The sequence below is a fragment of the Pelodiscus sinensis genome, chromosome 15 (assembly GCF_049634645.1).
Source record: "Pelodiscus sinensis isolate JC-2024 chromosome 15, ASM4963464v1, whole genome shotgun sequence".
Lineage (NCBI taxonomy): Eukaryota > Metazoa > Chordata > Testudines > Trionychidae > Pelodiscus > Pelodiscus sinensis.
The window spans coordinates 12,238,182-12,254,606 of NC_134725.1; the positions used below are offsets into that span (position 1 = coordinate 12,238,182).

At 41.9% G+C, this 16,425-nt stretch overlaps 1 protein-coding gene across 3 annotated transcripts in view; it reads left to right on the forward strand.

The window, feature by feature from the left end:
- MED13L (mediator complex subunit 13L) overlaps positions 1 to 16,425 on the forward strand; it is a 379,146-nt gene that overhangs the window by 169,762 nt on the left and 192,959 nt on the right. The window contains exon 2 of one of the 3 annotated variants that reach the window (XM_075898189.1): positions 2,684 to 2,861. The exons of the other annotated variants lie outside the window; for them this stretch is intronic. The gene's annotated coding sequence lies outside the window, so the exon portion shown is untranslated. The remainder of the gene's footprint in view (positions 1 to 2,683; positions 2,862 to 16,425) is intronic. 3 annotated transcript variants of the gene reach the window in all.

Below are 16,425 nucleotides of genomic sequence, written 5' to 3' on the forward strand. Positions count from 1 at the left end.
CGGATCCGCGTAAGTCGGGGACTGCCTGTACTCTTTATAGCCTAATAGATACTTTTCCCCAAAATCTTTAGCAGTTTCAGATCTAGCCAACCAATAATCTTTGATTGTTCTGTTCACATTAAGGTTCAGGAATCTCTATATAGAACTGCAGTTGTATTGGATAGGATTTTTGTGCAAAAATCATGCTGGAATATAGATGTAAATATGTAAATTGGTAATATGAGCATATACTTTTCAGATTAAAATATGATTAATCAAAAAGAAATGCTTTATGAAAAGTATATCTTTTATTGTTAGTAAATTAAAAGCTGTTGTTTCAAAAATATTAACATACGAAAGAGATCCTATCTGTACTTCCACATATTTAAAAAAACAAAAACCAAACAACCAAACCAACCCTTACCCCTGTCCCCCACCCCGAAGAACCATCCTATAGATTTATACCTGAAGTAGGGATGTTAAGTAGCAGTTAATTAGAATAATAGAATACTAGAACTGGAAGGGACCTTAAGAGATCGTTAAGTCCAGTTCCCTGCCCTCATGGCAGGACCAAGCACCATCTATTCTAGATCATCCCTGACAGATATCTGTCTAACCTGCTCTTAAGTATATCCAGGGACCACTGTGGCTCTGCCTCCCCTGCTGCCCCTGCATTGCAGAGCTGGGGGGAACCAACTTTTAAGCTGGTTCCCCCCAGCACCAGCTCTTGCTTACCCCCTCCCCGCAGCCTCTGATACAGTAAGGGGGGAAGTGAGTAGTTGAGTAGTGACTTGACTACCCAGTAAGCCTAAGCTTATCGAGTACAGCCGCTCCCCAAGTTGCGAATGATTGAGTTACGACTGTTTGCACTTACGACCAAAGCTCCCATGGAGCGGTCGTAAAGGCAGTCTCCGAGTTACGAACGCAGCCCGTGCTTACGAACAGCGCAGTCGCGTGTAATTCAGTGGGGTCCGAGTTACGAACGGATCGAGTTACGGCCAAGTGTTTGGTCCGTAACTCGTTCGTAACTCAGAGAGAGGCTGTAGTTAACTACTTGTGTAGTTGCTTGCATCCCTAACCTGGAGTCTTGTGGGAAAGTGTTCCATAATAATACCTATCTTTTATGTAACCCTTTCATTAGTACAGTTTCATCTCCCTATACTGCCATGTCAGCTTCTGAGTTAGTACAAATTATCTTTTGCCCCCCCCCCACCCCCCGTTGCTACCATGATACCTATTCTCTTTTTTCATATACATAGGTTAATATGATTTATTGAATGGCCTGCAACAACTGAGGCAAGTGAAATTTGCTTATGGGAGAGAGGGGAGACTGTTGACAGATATTGTCAGTGCTTGCCTTAGCATGATGCTTTCATCTGTAAATGAAACTATTTTCACATCATCATCTAATTATCATAATTACTTGGTCATATTGAGTATGTCTGTCACCTAATCGTTGATCTTCCTTTTTTTGGTTAAGACTGTTGAGAAGATTGTGGGAAGACCACTCTAATAGTACCAAGCTGCCTCAGGTCATGTAACAGAAAAAAGTTCACTTTTGTGCAAAATTTCAAAGTTTTAACACTTATTTTAATTTCATATCTAGAACTAGAGATTTAAAAAAACATACAGGGGAGGAGGGGAAGAGAGAGAGGTTGAGCAAGAGAGAGATCCACCTCAGAAAAGGTCCTAATCAGTAGGGTGGGGATTTTGAGTTTGATTTCTCCAACAGCGTGGGTGAATGCTCTGACTATTGGACAACAGAGTCAGTCTTTCTTTCTATTTCTCCCAATATTTGAGTGTTTGCATACAGTAAACAGCTCTAATAAAAGCATTGAAAGAAAAAGAGATGGTTAATGCACTCATCTGGATGTGAGAGGCCCCAGTTTCAAATCCCAGGTGATTGTCTCTGGTCCGTTGGCTATTTCTGGAGTAGGTCTCTCTCTCTCTCTCTCTCTCTCTCTCTCTCTCTCTCTCTCTCTCTTTTTTAATCAGAAATTCCACTTGTATCTAAGAAACCTTCTTGACAAAATGTTTGGCTTCAATAAATCAATGTTTTCTTCAGGATGAAAAAAATGTAGCTGAAATATGTATCTAGTCTAAAGTGTGCTTTGGAGACATTGTTCTCTGTCTTCTGCAGTCCTTTCTATTTTGTTGACCCTCTTGTTTATTTATATGTGGTCACTAGCAGAATAAAATGACATAGGGACGCAGTGTTTTCCGTAAGCTGTATATTTCCATTTTATCTGACCGTCAGTGCCGTTAAATTCCTTACTCAATAGTTGGTAATGATTTGGGGAAGGCCAGGTGCCAGCTGGCTAAAAATAATTCAGATAAAAACAGAAATAACTTATACTGGGGTTTGTGCTCATCCTTTTTCTTACTCAATTTAGTGATTGCGGGCATACTTTTGGATCTTTGCAGCAACAATGACCAGGACACTTCACTTCATCCCCCATCCCATTAACTAATGGACATGAGATTTTCAATGTGAACCTTGCTAATATAATGTATACATTTATAACTTTGATATTAGAGTATTGCAATACATTTTGCATAATGCTATTGTGATAGGATGCAGTCACAGAAGTCCTGTTGGGATCGTCCCCCAGTGTGCTGATCATGTCACTGACGCCCACCTTCTTGCTATCTGGGGCTCCCCACAACCCTATCCTGCTGGATCAGATCCTCTATCTCCCCCCAGATAAGGCACAGAGTTGGAGTAACCGTCCCCTTGAAGAAAAATGCAGACAATGCAAAGCTCTGGGAGGATGCAGTTTTAAGGGCTCAACACCTAGGAAACCAACCCCAAAAATGGATGAGAAACCCAAATAAATCTGCCTGTCTTTGTGTAAAAGTTTCACACGGGAAAAGCTTATTAGGTAAGCTGTCTTTATTAATGAATGAGAAATATGTACAGTGGTTGCTGTCCCCAGGTTATAATTATTTACACTGAGTCTAAGAGTAAACAAAAATGTTTTATTAAGTACAAGTAGTAGAATTTAAGTGGTTGTAAGTGACAATAGACAGGTCAAAGTAACTTACTAAATTAAAATGAATAGAAAATACATACCTAGTTCTAATTCACTAAGAAACTTAAGTTATTACATACAAATTCTTACCTTAAACATCTGTTCTTATTTCAGACATAAGCTTTCAGTCAGAGATATTCTTTTACCCTGACTGGGGTTGTCAGCCACCTTTAAAGTTTGTTTTCTTTTTAGGGTTTGCCAGTCACTTTCCAAGGCCAACCAAAGAAAAAAGGCTGACAGCTTCCCATTGCTTAAATAGACTCTTGCCCAGGGCGGGAACCTTTTTTTTTTTTTTTTTTTTAATATAAACATTCTACCTTTCCATGGAAAAAGTTCAAAATGGATTCCAATACCAGGTGATATGGTCACATCTTTTTCTGAGACTAATCATATTTAGAGTTACAGGACAAACAAGTTTACAAGTCACTGAGTTGATCACCAAGCCATTAGGCTTTCAGGACCCCAGGCTCTCATTGTACATTTAAATCTATAATCAGATTCACAGTTCATATTTCTAACTTCACATACATGAATGATACATGCACAAAAATAGTATATACAGACACAGCAGATGGGAACTTTAAAATTGATAGGTTATGTAAGGTATTTTGTTTAAAGCATCTTTGAGTTATGCATATTCATATTCACTAGCCAGTTTTTATAAGGGGTGGGGGGAATGTCACTACTACATCTTAAATTTGGTATTGTGAAGTGAAATTTCTTCCAGTGACTAAAGTATATTTATGTATCATGATGTGTGGCAGTTACCTTTACATTTCTGAAGGGAGTTTAAGCTATAGGTTTTGACCTGCAAAGCCCAAAATGGCTTTCGGATATGAATGTTTGAGAGACTGCATCTTTTCTCTGTGCCATGCTGTTGCATCTGAAGTTAGTGGAAGTATTCAAGTTTAATGGTTTAAAAGAAAAGGAGCTGCTAGCAGATTGAGGTGCCTTGTTCTGACACGCTCTAAATCTGTCTATAGGGCACTATGTAAATCCCATCTCTTTTCCATGTTTTTCTAGAGGCATGGTGGAAGCTGAAAGTTGGGATGGATTTAGTTTGTTAGAACGGACTGTCATGCTCACACATTTCTATTTGAGGAAAGTGGCTATTTTTATTCTTTGTGGTTTTCATTTTTAATGTATGTCAGAAGTTGTAAAGTGTTTGGAGAAGAACTATTTTATATTTTCCTCAACTCTAATTAACATCATAGATCTTCTGATTTTTGGATTATTTTTAAACAGTCATTTAAAACCTTAGGACTGTTTTTCTGCATGTATAGACCATAAGCACACACATAATAAAAATATGTTCATATTTTAAAAATATGAACATTTTAATATATGGAATAATTTAAAACAAAAAAGATTTATCTCCAGAATATACATAGCCTATTTAAATAGCATCTGGTTTAGAAGAAGGCATTGTTGTAAATTTTGATAACTATCAAGGTGGATTTGATTTAAATCATATTGATAAAAATAATTATTTAAATCCCTAGTCATGAGGACTCAATTTAATCATGTTTTTCTACATAAAAGTGCATTCTTGGTGTTTGTAACCTTAACACACATTCTTCACAATTAATAGAGAGATGAGATTTCATTGTGGGGAGGGATAATGGTTTGAGTGGTTTGAGCCTGCTAAACCCAGTGTTGTGAGTTCAATCTCTGAGGGGGCCATTTAGGGATATGGGGCAAATCTGTCAGGGATGGTGCTTGGTCCTGCTGTAAGGGTAGGGGACTGGACTTGATGACCTCTCAAGGTCCCTTCCAGTTCTTTGAGATAGGTATATCTCCGTATATATTTTTAGAAGGTGTACACTATACATTTTTAAACAGTGGTTTATTTTGAATTATTTTCAGATTAGTTTTATAGGTATATCAGAAAATGAATGATTGTTTGGTTATTTCATTTACCAAAGGTAATTGAGGTAGATTTTTATGAAATCACTGGGAGGTGAGCTATCTCCAATTCAACAGGTTAACAATTAATATTTGGAGGATTTTCTTGCCATGCTATATTAGGAGGAGAACATCATCAGATACAAATTAAAATTGTTTTGTTTAACTAGAAAGATAACTTTATGTATTTTGGATTTTTTTCTTCAACGGGAAACACACAATATTTTATTTAAAAACAAGAATATGTTTTTTCTCATTTTAATTAAACATTCAAGTTTTTTAAAATCAGGTTTGTTTTTGTTAAAATTGTTTTTAACTAAAATAGCTAAAAGAAATATTAAAAAACCAGTTAAATTAAACAATTAAATTGACTATGTCATTATGAGAATCTTAAAATACCGACATCTGCAGCTAAATCAGCCATGTCAGTATGAGAATCTTAAAATACTGGCTTCTGCAGCTAAATCAGTCTTCTCGCCTTTTCCTGTTCATAATCTGGAAAAGAAAAAATTCGGCTTTCCTGTTTTTTCAGGTCCTAAACTATTTCTCAATTTGGAATGAAAATATGCTTTCTACACCACAGAATATAGGGATTGCTATGGAAGTATTTGACAATTTCAATAACATTAGGTCTTTGGTACAAGGTGCTTCAAGAGAGCACTTGTACCTGTATTTTACTAGCTGGAGACTCTCTTCTGTTCTTTTCTAAATTTCTTCTCAGATACATTTGGAGCATTGTCTGTGACCAATCTGTGTACTAGACATTGGAATTTTTTTTCGTGGTTTGTTATAACTTTTACTGCTTCTGCTTATAAGTATTTTGCTGTGTATGCATTTCCTGATGTATCAATTGTTTCTGTAAGAAAGACATTCCCTTCTTTAGTGATCACACCAGCATTTACAATAGGATCTTCTTAGACATTGCTCTGCCCATCAAGACTCAGGTTAGCAAATTTACTCTCTAGACTTTTTGCACACTGCTCCATTTATCTTTCATACACTTTATCCAGCGGTTTGCCTGTGACATCCGCTCTGTTTGGTGGACTGTATCCTAGTCTTAATGTCTGAACCATGTTAATTAAGTGTGGGTTCTCAATTGTTCAGGAAGGAGAATTTGTTGCATAAACGAACTGGTCAGTTTTTTCATCAATTACCTCTTTTTGTAATCTTCTGGTTCTTATCACAAACTCATCTATGATTGTTTCTGGATGATGGAGATTTTTTCTCCCTTTTTACTACATGTTATGTGACGTGACGTGACGTGACTGAAATCCTATTATTGGCAGATAACTGAAACTATAGAAAATGATGGTGATCTTGAAGGTGGATAGTCCTCAGAATCCTGTGTGGTGAGGATGGATTCTCCTAAACAAAATAAGTCAATGCAGTTATTTAATTATTCTTACTATACTGCTCATTTGCACTCACTGACATTCAGTACTACTTTAAAGGTGTAGTTGTAAAAGGAAGATCTGCTTATTTCAGCTGTTTATATTTTATGACCCTCCTGCATCAAAATAGTAATACTATAGAATTACCAGAGAGTAACAACTATATGCTGCATGTTCAGACATGTTCCTTTCACCATCTTCAATGCAGCTTCCTTCAGAGAAGGAACACTTCTTATGATGTTGTTTCATTTATTGTTTGCACTGTTTGCATTTTGCACCCATGCCTGTATTACCCAGAGTTAGAGGAACTTAATTAAAATATTTCCAAAATGGGTCTCTTTTATGGTTTGCTGCCATTATAAGTTTTCCTTTCTAGTGAGACAATGGTACGGTAGATCTCAAATCAATGAAGGCTACACTTAGAATGACCTCAAAACTTGTGGAATATACAGCTCAGTTTCACTTTTGTTTCTATTGTCTGTCTTTCCCTACTCACATTTATTTCCAGTCTTCTCCTTGTCCCTCTTCTTTTCCACCTGCAACAGCCTTCTGTTCATTGAATTTTTGGAATCTTTGCAATTTTAGAGAGAGGTAAGGGATTGATTTGTGTATACTAATTTGCAGAGTGACAATAGGGTTGAGGTTTGTTATTTCTTACCTCTATACAGTATTCATTTACAGGCAGTCCCCGAGTTACGCGGATCTGACTTATGTTGGATCCGCAGTTACGAACGGGGTTTGCTGCCTGTCTCCCTGGTCTGCTAAGACTGGGAGCAAAGCCTCTGAGGACGCCGGCAGCGGGACAGCCGCGGCGTGTCTGGGCTGTCCACTGCCCGCGTGCTCCCCAGCTTTGCTCCCCGTCTCCCAGGTCTGCTGGTCTCCAGCAGACCTGGGAGACGGGGAGCAAAGCCTCTGAGGACGCCGGCAGCGGGACAGCCGCGGAGACCAGCAGACCAGGGAGACGGGAAGCAAAGCCGGGGAGCATGCGGGCAGCGGACAGCCCAGACGTGCCGCGGCTGTCCCGCTGCCGGCGTCCTCAGAGGCTTTGCTCCCCGTCTCCCTGGTCTGTTGGTCTCCAGCAGACCAGGGAGACGGGGAGCAATGCCGCGGAGGACCCGGGCGGCGGGACCGCGGTGCGTCTCGGTCCACTGCCCGTGTCTCCCTGGTCTGCTGGGGGGGGGGGGCAGCTAGTACGCCCTCTCCCCTAGCAGACCAGGCTTTTCTCCAGAAGCCTGTGGTAGAGCAGCTGGGGCGCTGCCGGTTGGTCCCACAGCGCCGCTCTGGGCGCTACTGGACCGACCCGGCAGCACCCCAGCTGCTCTGCCCCAGGCGTCCTGATTCAGCCGCTGCTGGTCAGTTTCAGCAGCGGCTGAATCAGGACGCCTGGGGCAGAGCAGCTGGGGTGCTGCTGGGTTGGTCCAGTAGTGCCGAGGAGCGGCGCTACAGGAGCAACCCAGCAGCACCCCAGCTGCTCTGCCCCAGGCGTCCCCAAGTCAGCCGCTGCTGAAACTGACCAGCGCTGACTACAGGAAGCCCGAGGCAGAGTTGCTCTACCCCGGGTTTCCTGGAATCAGCCGCTGATCAGTTTCAGCAGCAGCTGACTTGGGGACGCCTGGGGTTCTTAAGTTGAATCTCTATGTAAGTCGGAACTGGCGTCCAGATTCAGCCTGTTGAAACTGACCAGAGGCTGATTCCAGGAACCCCGGGGCAGAGCAACTCTGCCTCGGGCTTCCTGTAGTCAGCCGCTGGTCAGTTTCAGCAGCGGCTGAATCTGGACGCCAGTTCCGAGTTACATACAGATTCAACTTAAGAACAAACCTACAGTTCCTATCTCGTACGTAACCCGGGGACTGCCTGTTTTTAAAAACATTTTTGCTGTTAACTAGCATGTTACCTCTGGAGACATAAATCCATAGTTTGAGAACTGCAAAACCAAGCAACTCTGGTAGTATCTTCTAGACCAGGGCTGAGCAAGGTGTGGCCCTGGGGCTGGATCTGGCATTCCTCACACTTTGATCCAGCCCCCAGACTGTATCTGTCGTCTTTCTGTTTATATCCTGCTGCTTATGCCAAGAAATGTCCAAGCAGTGGCTTAGGCAGCATGATCCTATTTAAATGGCTCCTGGCTTATGGTCACGGCACTACTCTGGTGGACTAGAGCCACAAACCCTTTACACAGGTGGCTGCCAGGCATTGTGATAAAGGATGGGATGGAATTCGCGAGCTTTTTGTTGTGTTTTTAATTCAAAGCCTCCAGTCCCAATCAAAGTCTCCGGCTCCTCTCCTTTGCTCCAGGCTCTGCCCCTTCCGGGGTGGAGCCGGACTATGAACATGTTGCAAAATTCATTAAGTGACCTCCTGCAAAATTTTTGTCCACCCCAGTTCTAGACTGAGCTCGGAGTCCTTTTGGTTATATAGAAAGATTAACCTAAATAATGTATACAGAAACCTCTGGAATGCCATAAGATTGCATCTTTAATCCATGAACTATTAGAACTCATTTACAAAACTTTTTTAAATACAATATGAATATAGAATACTATAAAATTAGAATTTATAATCCCTGTTCCATGATAAAATATATTTCAGCGATAGTGTACTCTAATTAAAACTGTCTTTAGCTCGAACGGTTTTTTATTAAAAAAAGCAATCAAAATCAATTAAAATAAAAAATCTTTTGAAACAATTTTTTAATTTTGATTTTTTCATCTACTCTTGTAGTTATTTTATGGATCTGTTGTGTAATCTGTTGTTTGATTTTTTTTTCTTTTACATTATTTTTCTTTATTTGCTTATTTCAACACAAATGCCCACGATTTAAATGCTTTATTGGTATAAACATGTCAAACATCTGAACTTAAATAATTATATATGAAAATTGGGTAAACTAGGGCTTGGTGACCTATTAGTGAAGTCCCAGTAATGTTTGTTCCTTTTCTCATTACAGACTTGTTATTAGCATAGTATTTATATGATAAGCTAGGTTCCCCTGAGGTGCTATTAATTAGATTTGTCAGAACTCCCAGTTGCCCATTTTGCCAAATATAGTGTTGTCACATACTGTGTCATTAATTAATTGACTTAAAGGTGTTTTGTAAGTGTTTAGAAGTCTTTATAGTTTTGAACACTTAGGCAAATGCCATTATTATTGTGTGGTAACTTTAACCAATTATAAGAATGCAACAACTAAAGTAATTTAAATATGAAAATAATAATAGATAGGTGTTACATAAGTTTATACTCAAGCAACATTTGTTAGTCCTGAGATCTACTTTCTGATTAGCAAGGCAGTTGTGTAAATCTCATTTTCTTCTCATAGTTTACTGATCTAAATGATTAATTGTCCTTCCTGGTTTGGCAGGGTAATTGGCAGAGGCTCTTCTCAGTAGTGACGGATGACAGAACAAGGAGCAATGGTCTCAAGTTGCAGTGGAAGAGCTCTGGGTTGGATACTAGGAAAAACTATTTCACTAGGAGGATGGTAAAGACTGGGATGGGTTCCTTATCTAGGAACGTGGTGGAATCTCCATTCCTGGAGGTTTTTAAGTCACGGCTTGACAAAGGCTTGGCTGGGATGAATTGGTTGTGATTGGTCCTGCTTTTAGGAGGGGGTTGGACTTGATGACCTCCTGACATCTCTTCCAACTCTATGATTATATTATTGCTAACACGTAATTTGAAAACACATAATTTGTAAAACACGAGTTAAAAGTAGTGTCAGTAGATCATTGAATAGTTTAACAAGTTTTCCTTCTTATAACAGTTCCTCTGCAGGCAGGGAAAGAAGCACTCTCTCTGGAAGGACAATTGTGCCATACGTGGTGTGTGCTGAACACAGCAGGAAGCCAACCTGCCCTTTCTGCCCTCTCCTGCCTGCAGGCTTCTGGCCTAGCCAGGAAAGTTGCACTGTCACAAGAAGCTATGTGTGTCAGGCATAGTGGGAAGCAATCCCCCTCCTGCTTGCAGACTCATGGCCTGGCTGTCCCGTTACCATGATTGCCTGCCTCTAGACTTAGTATATTATGATACTCCCCTGAGATATCTGGGCACCTGCTGTTCCCCTTTACAAGCAAAAGTATGGACTGGCACAAACACACAGCTATTGTCTGAAGTGAGACCTTCGGGATACGTTAAGAGATCAGGGATAGGCTTCCCCAAAAGTTTCTCCTATGATGTTTGCCCTTGTAACTTTTCTTTACAGGTGGACCAGCTGCCACCTCCATATGCCCTACACTTCCCTCTGCATCTGCCCACCTGAGTCACATGTGTAGGTAGAAATGCACCAAGGACAACATGGCCAGGGAGCAAATGGATTGCTTGTGGTCCCTTGTGCAGGAGATGCAGACCGAACTGCAGGACTTGGTCACTGAGCAGGAGGCGAGGAAGGCTAAGTGGCAGGACCTAGTTGCCAAGTGGGAGGATAGGAAGGCCGAACATCATGAGAGGAAGGCTGCCAGGAAGCAGCTTACACGCCAGCACAAAACAATGTTCTCTACCCTGACATCTGTGATGGAGTGCATGGTGACCTTCCTGAAATGGGCCACTGGCCAGCAACTCAACCTGCTCTGTGGCTTCCACTGCTAGAGTTCCCAGGGGCTGCGGAGGCCCCAAGACATGGGGCGCGGGGAGAGGGGGTGAGGAAGAAGACTCTAGGGCAGCCAAAGCCTCCAGGCCATCTGGAAGCTGATGGTAGTTCCACTCTCATTCCTGAGCCCCCTTACCCGTTCTGGTTCTCAAGTCATTCTATTTCCTGTGTTTTTTCCTCAAATAAAAATTCCTGGTTTTTGAAAAATGGTCTTTTGATTGCTTGAATTACAGAGGTGAGTTGGAGTGGACAGGGAAGGGGGCTGAAAGGCAAACATGGGGAATGCAGGGGAACCTTGTGGAGAATCACTGGGGAGAGTCTCAGAACTGGCCTTGCATAAAACTGTCCTTCAAAGCATCTCTGATTAGCACTGCCATTTCTGTGCTCTCCTTATGACACTAGTGTTCAGCAGCTCAAACTCCCTCATCAAGCCCTCTGCCTCAGCTTCCTCCCCCCCCCCCCCCCCAGCATTAGGGTTTTCCCCCTTGTTTTCTCATAGGTTGTGGAGCACAAAACAGCCTGCCACCACAAAGGGGATGTTGCGTTCACTTAGGTGTAAGTGGGTCAGGAGACTCTTGAACTTCCCCTTTAAATGTCCAAATGCAGAATCCATCACTATTCACACCTGTTAAGCCTGTTGTTAAACTCATAGACTTTAAGGTCAGAAGGGACCATTATGATCATCTAGTCTGACCACCTGCACAGTGCAGGCCACAGAATCTCACCCACCCCCTCTTCCATCCCATGTCCGTGAAGCATCCCTTGTAATCTACAAGCGCTTGCAGTACCATGGAGAAGTGCCCCTTATGGTTGATGCACTCTGAGGCATGCTGGTGAGGGGCCTGGATGCGGATGAGTTTTCTGTCTATGGCATCCTAGCACATAGGGAAGCCCTTTGCGACAAAGCCCTCCACAGTGGTGTCCATGTTCCCCAGAGTCATGACCCTCCGTAACAGGATGTAGTTGGTGGCCTTGGCTACTTGAATGAGCACAGCCCCGATTGTGGATTTCCCCACCCCAAACTGGTTCCTGACTGAGCAGTAGCTGTCTAACATGGCAAGCTTCTATTGGGCAATGGCCATGCTCTTCTGCACAATGAGAGTAGGTCGCCTCAAGACAGGGGACAAGCCATTTGCAGAGTCCCAAGAATGTGGCTTTGCACATACAGAAGTTCTGCAGCCACTCCCGATCATCCCTGTATGACTATGTTGTCCCAGCAGTCTGAATTCATCTCCCAACGCCAGAAGCAGCATTCCACTGTGTGGTGGCCACAGTAGCATAAGTGCACAGACTTGTCTGAGCAGGGCCTCCAAGCTGTGCCAAAGTTCGTCCTTGTTCTCTTCACGAGGAAATAGTATAGGGATTTCCATAAAGGATCTGATGACAAAGGATACTGAGGCTGGCTGATTCCCGTCTAGACTACAGCGCTGTGCTGACAATCATCTGATTAGCACAGTGCGGCGGCCATTTTGATGTAAATTAATTCTGTGTGTGTTCTTCCTCCCCCACATATAAGGGTTTGTTTCTTTTTTGTCTACATCCCATTTTTCAAGTGTGGGAAGCTGCAGTAGACAGTCACTATTTCCATACTCCACATACTATCTTCTGTTTATATTCAGATTCACAGCACAGATGGAGTCACTCAAGGTGTCACTGAGAATACTGGACTGGGGACATGAGTAATATTTGTCAGTCTCCGCCAGCAGCTCTGCATTCTAACACTGTTTAAAAAAGGCAACAGCAATTACTGAAATTTGCTAAGTGGCAACCTGGGCATCCATGCACATTTTTTCCCACACATTACTTGCTGGTACATTCTCCTAGATCAGGGGTCGGCAACCTTTTCAAACCAAGGAGCCAAACTACATCCAAATTCAGAATAAGTCATCAACAAAGAGCCAGTATAAGAATTCCATTTGCATAACTGGAAATATACAAGTTAATATTATTGATAATTGACATAATGATTAATAATAGCATACATGAAACATTGTACTCACAGACTTTATTCAATGGGACTTCTGCTGCTGCATCTTTTGCACATTTCTTTGATGTATACATCATAACTGGTCAAATCCAACTTCATGCATGCATTCAGGCTGTGTTCTGTCAATCCTATAGCAGGGCTCTGGGGATGTGAAGGTGCAGGACTCTGTGTTGGAGCATATGGGGGGCTCAGGGCAGGGGGTTTGGGTGTATGATGGACTCAGAGCACAGGTTGGGATGTGTGGGGGTGCAGGCATGTTATGGCAGGGGGCTGGGAATGTATGGGGTTCAGGATTCTGGATTGTGGTTTTTGATGTGGCCCCAACTGAGACTACTAGGGTTGCCAGGTGTTCGGTTTTGAACCAGATAGTCCAGTATTTGAGCTTTCTGTGTGGGGAAACAAATTGAGAAAATATAAATGAGCAAATATAACTGTCCGGTATTTTCTAAATAAGATGTAATGTAGTTTGTGATGTCATGTCAAGTGTGTCCAGTATTTCTGTTGAAACCATCTGGCAACCCTAACTGAGACACCTCACTCCCCAAGCACTCCAGCCCCATGGAGGTTGAGGGGGAGGGACAGGGAGGACTGAGGTTCAAGGCCTCAGGTCCAATTAACTCTTCTGGGGTTCCAGGGTTAGTGGATTTTCTAGACCCCCCCCCTAAGCTCTGGGGTGGGGTATAAAATAAATGAGGGGTCCAGTGTACAGGACAGAATTGCGATAGGGAGGTGGCGTAGAATCTGGGTGAAAGGTAGGGTGCAGGAGCAAACTGAGAGTAGTGTGTATGTGCGCGCAGGAGCAGGAGGGAGGGGGGAGAGGTGTCTGGCCAGCAGGGAGGGGGCAGGAGTGGGCTGGGGGTAGGTATCTGGTAGGTTCAGACACGACTGGGAACTGGCCTGCTCAGTTGCACTTCTTGTAGCTCTCCAAGTAGGCCAGGATCCAGCCTTCTGGCATCAGGAAGTCCGGGAAGAAGATACTCAGGCTGATGTCAGACTCCAAAGACCCCAAGGGGCTCTCTGGCAGGTGTGAGTGTACGGCACCGGAGGGCAGTGCAAGGATGGGGCAGAACAGCGGGGACAAGGCCATGGCAGCAGTGGTTCCTTCACAGGCAAGATGGCAACTGGGTCTGCTTTTGTGCCCTGTGCTGCTCTCAGGCTCCCTCTCTTAGGCCTTCCCACTTTTCCATTGGCTGGATTCTCGCCAATGGAGCAGTGGGAAAAATCTCCAGGCGCTGCTTTGTTCCTCCAGCCAGGGGAGAGAAAGCGGGGAGCATGCACACGCAGAGCCATTTGTGGCTGCAGCTTCTTCCCTGATCATGTGGTGAGACTTGGGGCTTTCTCCACCCTCCCCTGTGTCTCCGAAGGAAGCCAGCACTAGCTTCAGTCTTGGGAGAGGAGTGAGGCTGGATCGCTAGTGTAGGCGCCCCATTGCAAGGGAGCTATGTCAGAGACTGAGCTTGAGCTGTGAGCCAAATTTGGCTCCTAATTTAGTCATAGGTTACCAATCCCTGTTCTAGATCATATTTTGCTGTTGACATGGTAGTAATAAACCATCCTGTTAGTCTTTAAAGTGCTACATAGTCCTGTATTTTGTTTCAAGGATAACTGTGTTAGTCTGTAACTTTAAAAAAACAACAACAACAAAAACGTAAAAAACAACAATGGTCCTATAACACCTAAGGGTGTGTCTAGACTACAGGGTTTTGTTGACAAAAGTGGACTTTTGTCGACAAAACTATACCTGCGTCTACACTGCCTTTGAGTTATGTCGACATAACATCAACAAAACTCAGCACTTTTGTCAACATATGTAAACCTCATTCTATGAGGAATAACGCCTTTTGTCGACAGAGTTCTGTCGATAGAAGGCATTATTGCATCTACACTGTCCTTTGCGTCCACACTGTTATGTCGACAAAGTGGCTTGCTTTGTCGACAGAACTGGATGTAGTCTAGACGTTCTTTGTCGACAGAAGCTTTGTTGACAGTATCTGTCGACAAAACTTCTGTCGACAAAACCCTGTAGTCTAGACATACCCTAAGAGACTAACAAAAATATATGAATAGTATCATGAGCATTAGTAAGTATGTTGGTGTGTATTCTGATATTTTGGTAAGCATTTCCTTTTGTTTCCTGTCGTTTTTATATCAGACAGAAGCATGATACCAAAAGGAAATGAATAGGTTTCTTGGTTTTAAAGGTCAGCAAATGGGTTTCATATTGAATTAAAAACTAAATATATTTGCTCTATATAGGAAGAAAATGAACTTTTTGTAGCATGAATGACAGTACTAATAACTTACATTCACAGACTAAACAAAGATTATTTTTAAATAGAGTCAGGCTAGCATTCAGTAAATTGATTGTTTACTAAGACACACTATTGGCTTGTCTAAATAGAAATTTAAGCCAAATTAATGAAAGGTGTGAATTTAAAATGCATTAGTAAAAGTGCATTAAGCCCGTGTGCGGGCACTATCATTCAGAAATTAAGTGGCCTTAGTTTGCTTTATCTTAGTTCACTGTGAATTACACTTCCAGTGTATACAAACTCTATTTTTAAAGTTTACCTCTAAACTAACTGTACAGTTCTCTAAACAACAACCAGAACAAAACTAGATTTGCTTTGCTCAATCAATTGAAAATTGCATAGATAAAATTACACTCTTGCAGTAGAGTCATAGTAGAGGACAACTAATATAAAACATATAATCAAAAACAGAAAGCCAGTGTGTCCTCTACAACAGAGCAACACTTCAAACAAATAAATAAATACAAATGATTTGTAGGCAATGTATTTAAAATAGCTTCTAACGTAAGAGATTTAGCCAACAAAGTTTCTGGGTCTATCTGTTCTACAGAATTGCATTGAATTTTACACTACAGTGTTTAAAACTGCTAAACATCCAGACTATTGCTCAGAAGAATCTAAAACATTCCACTAAACAAATACGCCTTGCATTTAGAATAAAAAGGCTACCAGTGTTCATTTTAAACAAGATATTGAGTTCACTTGTCCAATACATGTGTTTTTTGGTCTCTGTTACTTAGAATATTGGATAAGGACAGACTAGTTTATTTGCAACTCAACTGAATTTTGTCTCCACAGAAGGGAAGCAGCCTTTCAAACTGGAATAATTAAATGCATTTTTATAAACTTGAGCTAGTAATTTACTTTTCAAATAAACTTTTTAATTCCATTATTACTACATTAAGGTAGAATGACAAATCACCAAGCGTAGATTATATGATATGATCAATACAAAGGCCAAAGGTTTATAAATGCTTGGTAGCGATCCTGAAGTTTCTGGTCTCTGTGGTTGTATCGAAGGGCTTGGCTATAGATGATGGATCGTATGGTGTGTTCTGGATGGGAGCTGGAAGCATGTAGGTAACTGTATGAGTTAGTGGGTTTTCTGTAGAGGGTGGTGTCTAATTTTCCATTGTTGATTTGTACTGTGGTGTCTAGGAAATGGTTCTCTCGTGTAGAATGGTCCAGGCTGAGGTTGATGGTGGGGTGTAGGTTGTTGAAATCTCTGTGGAAT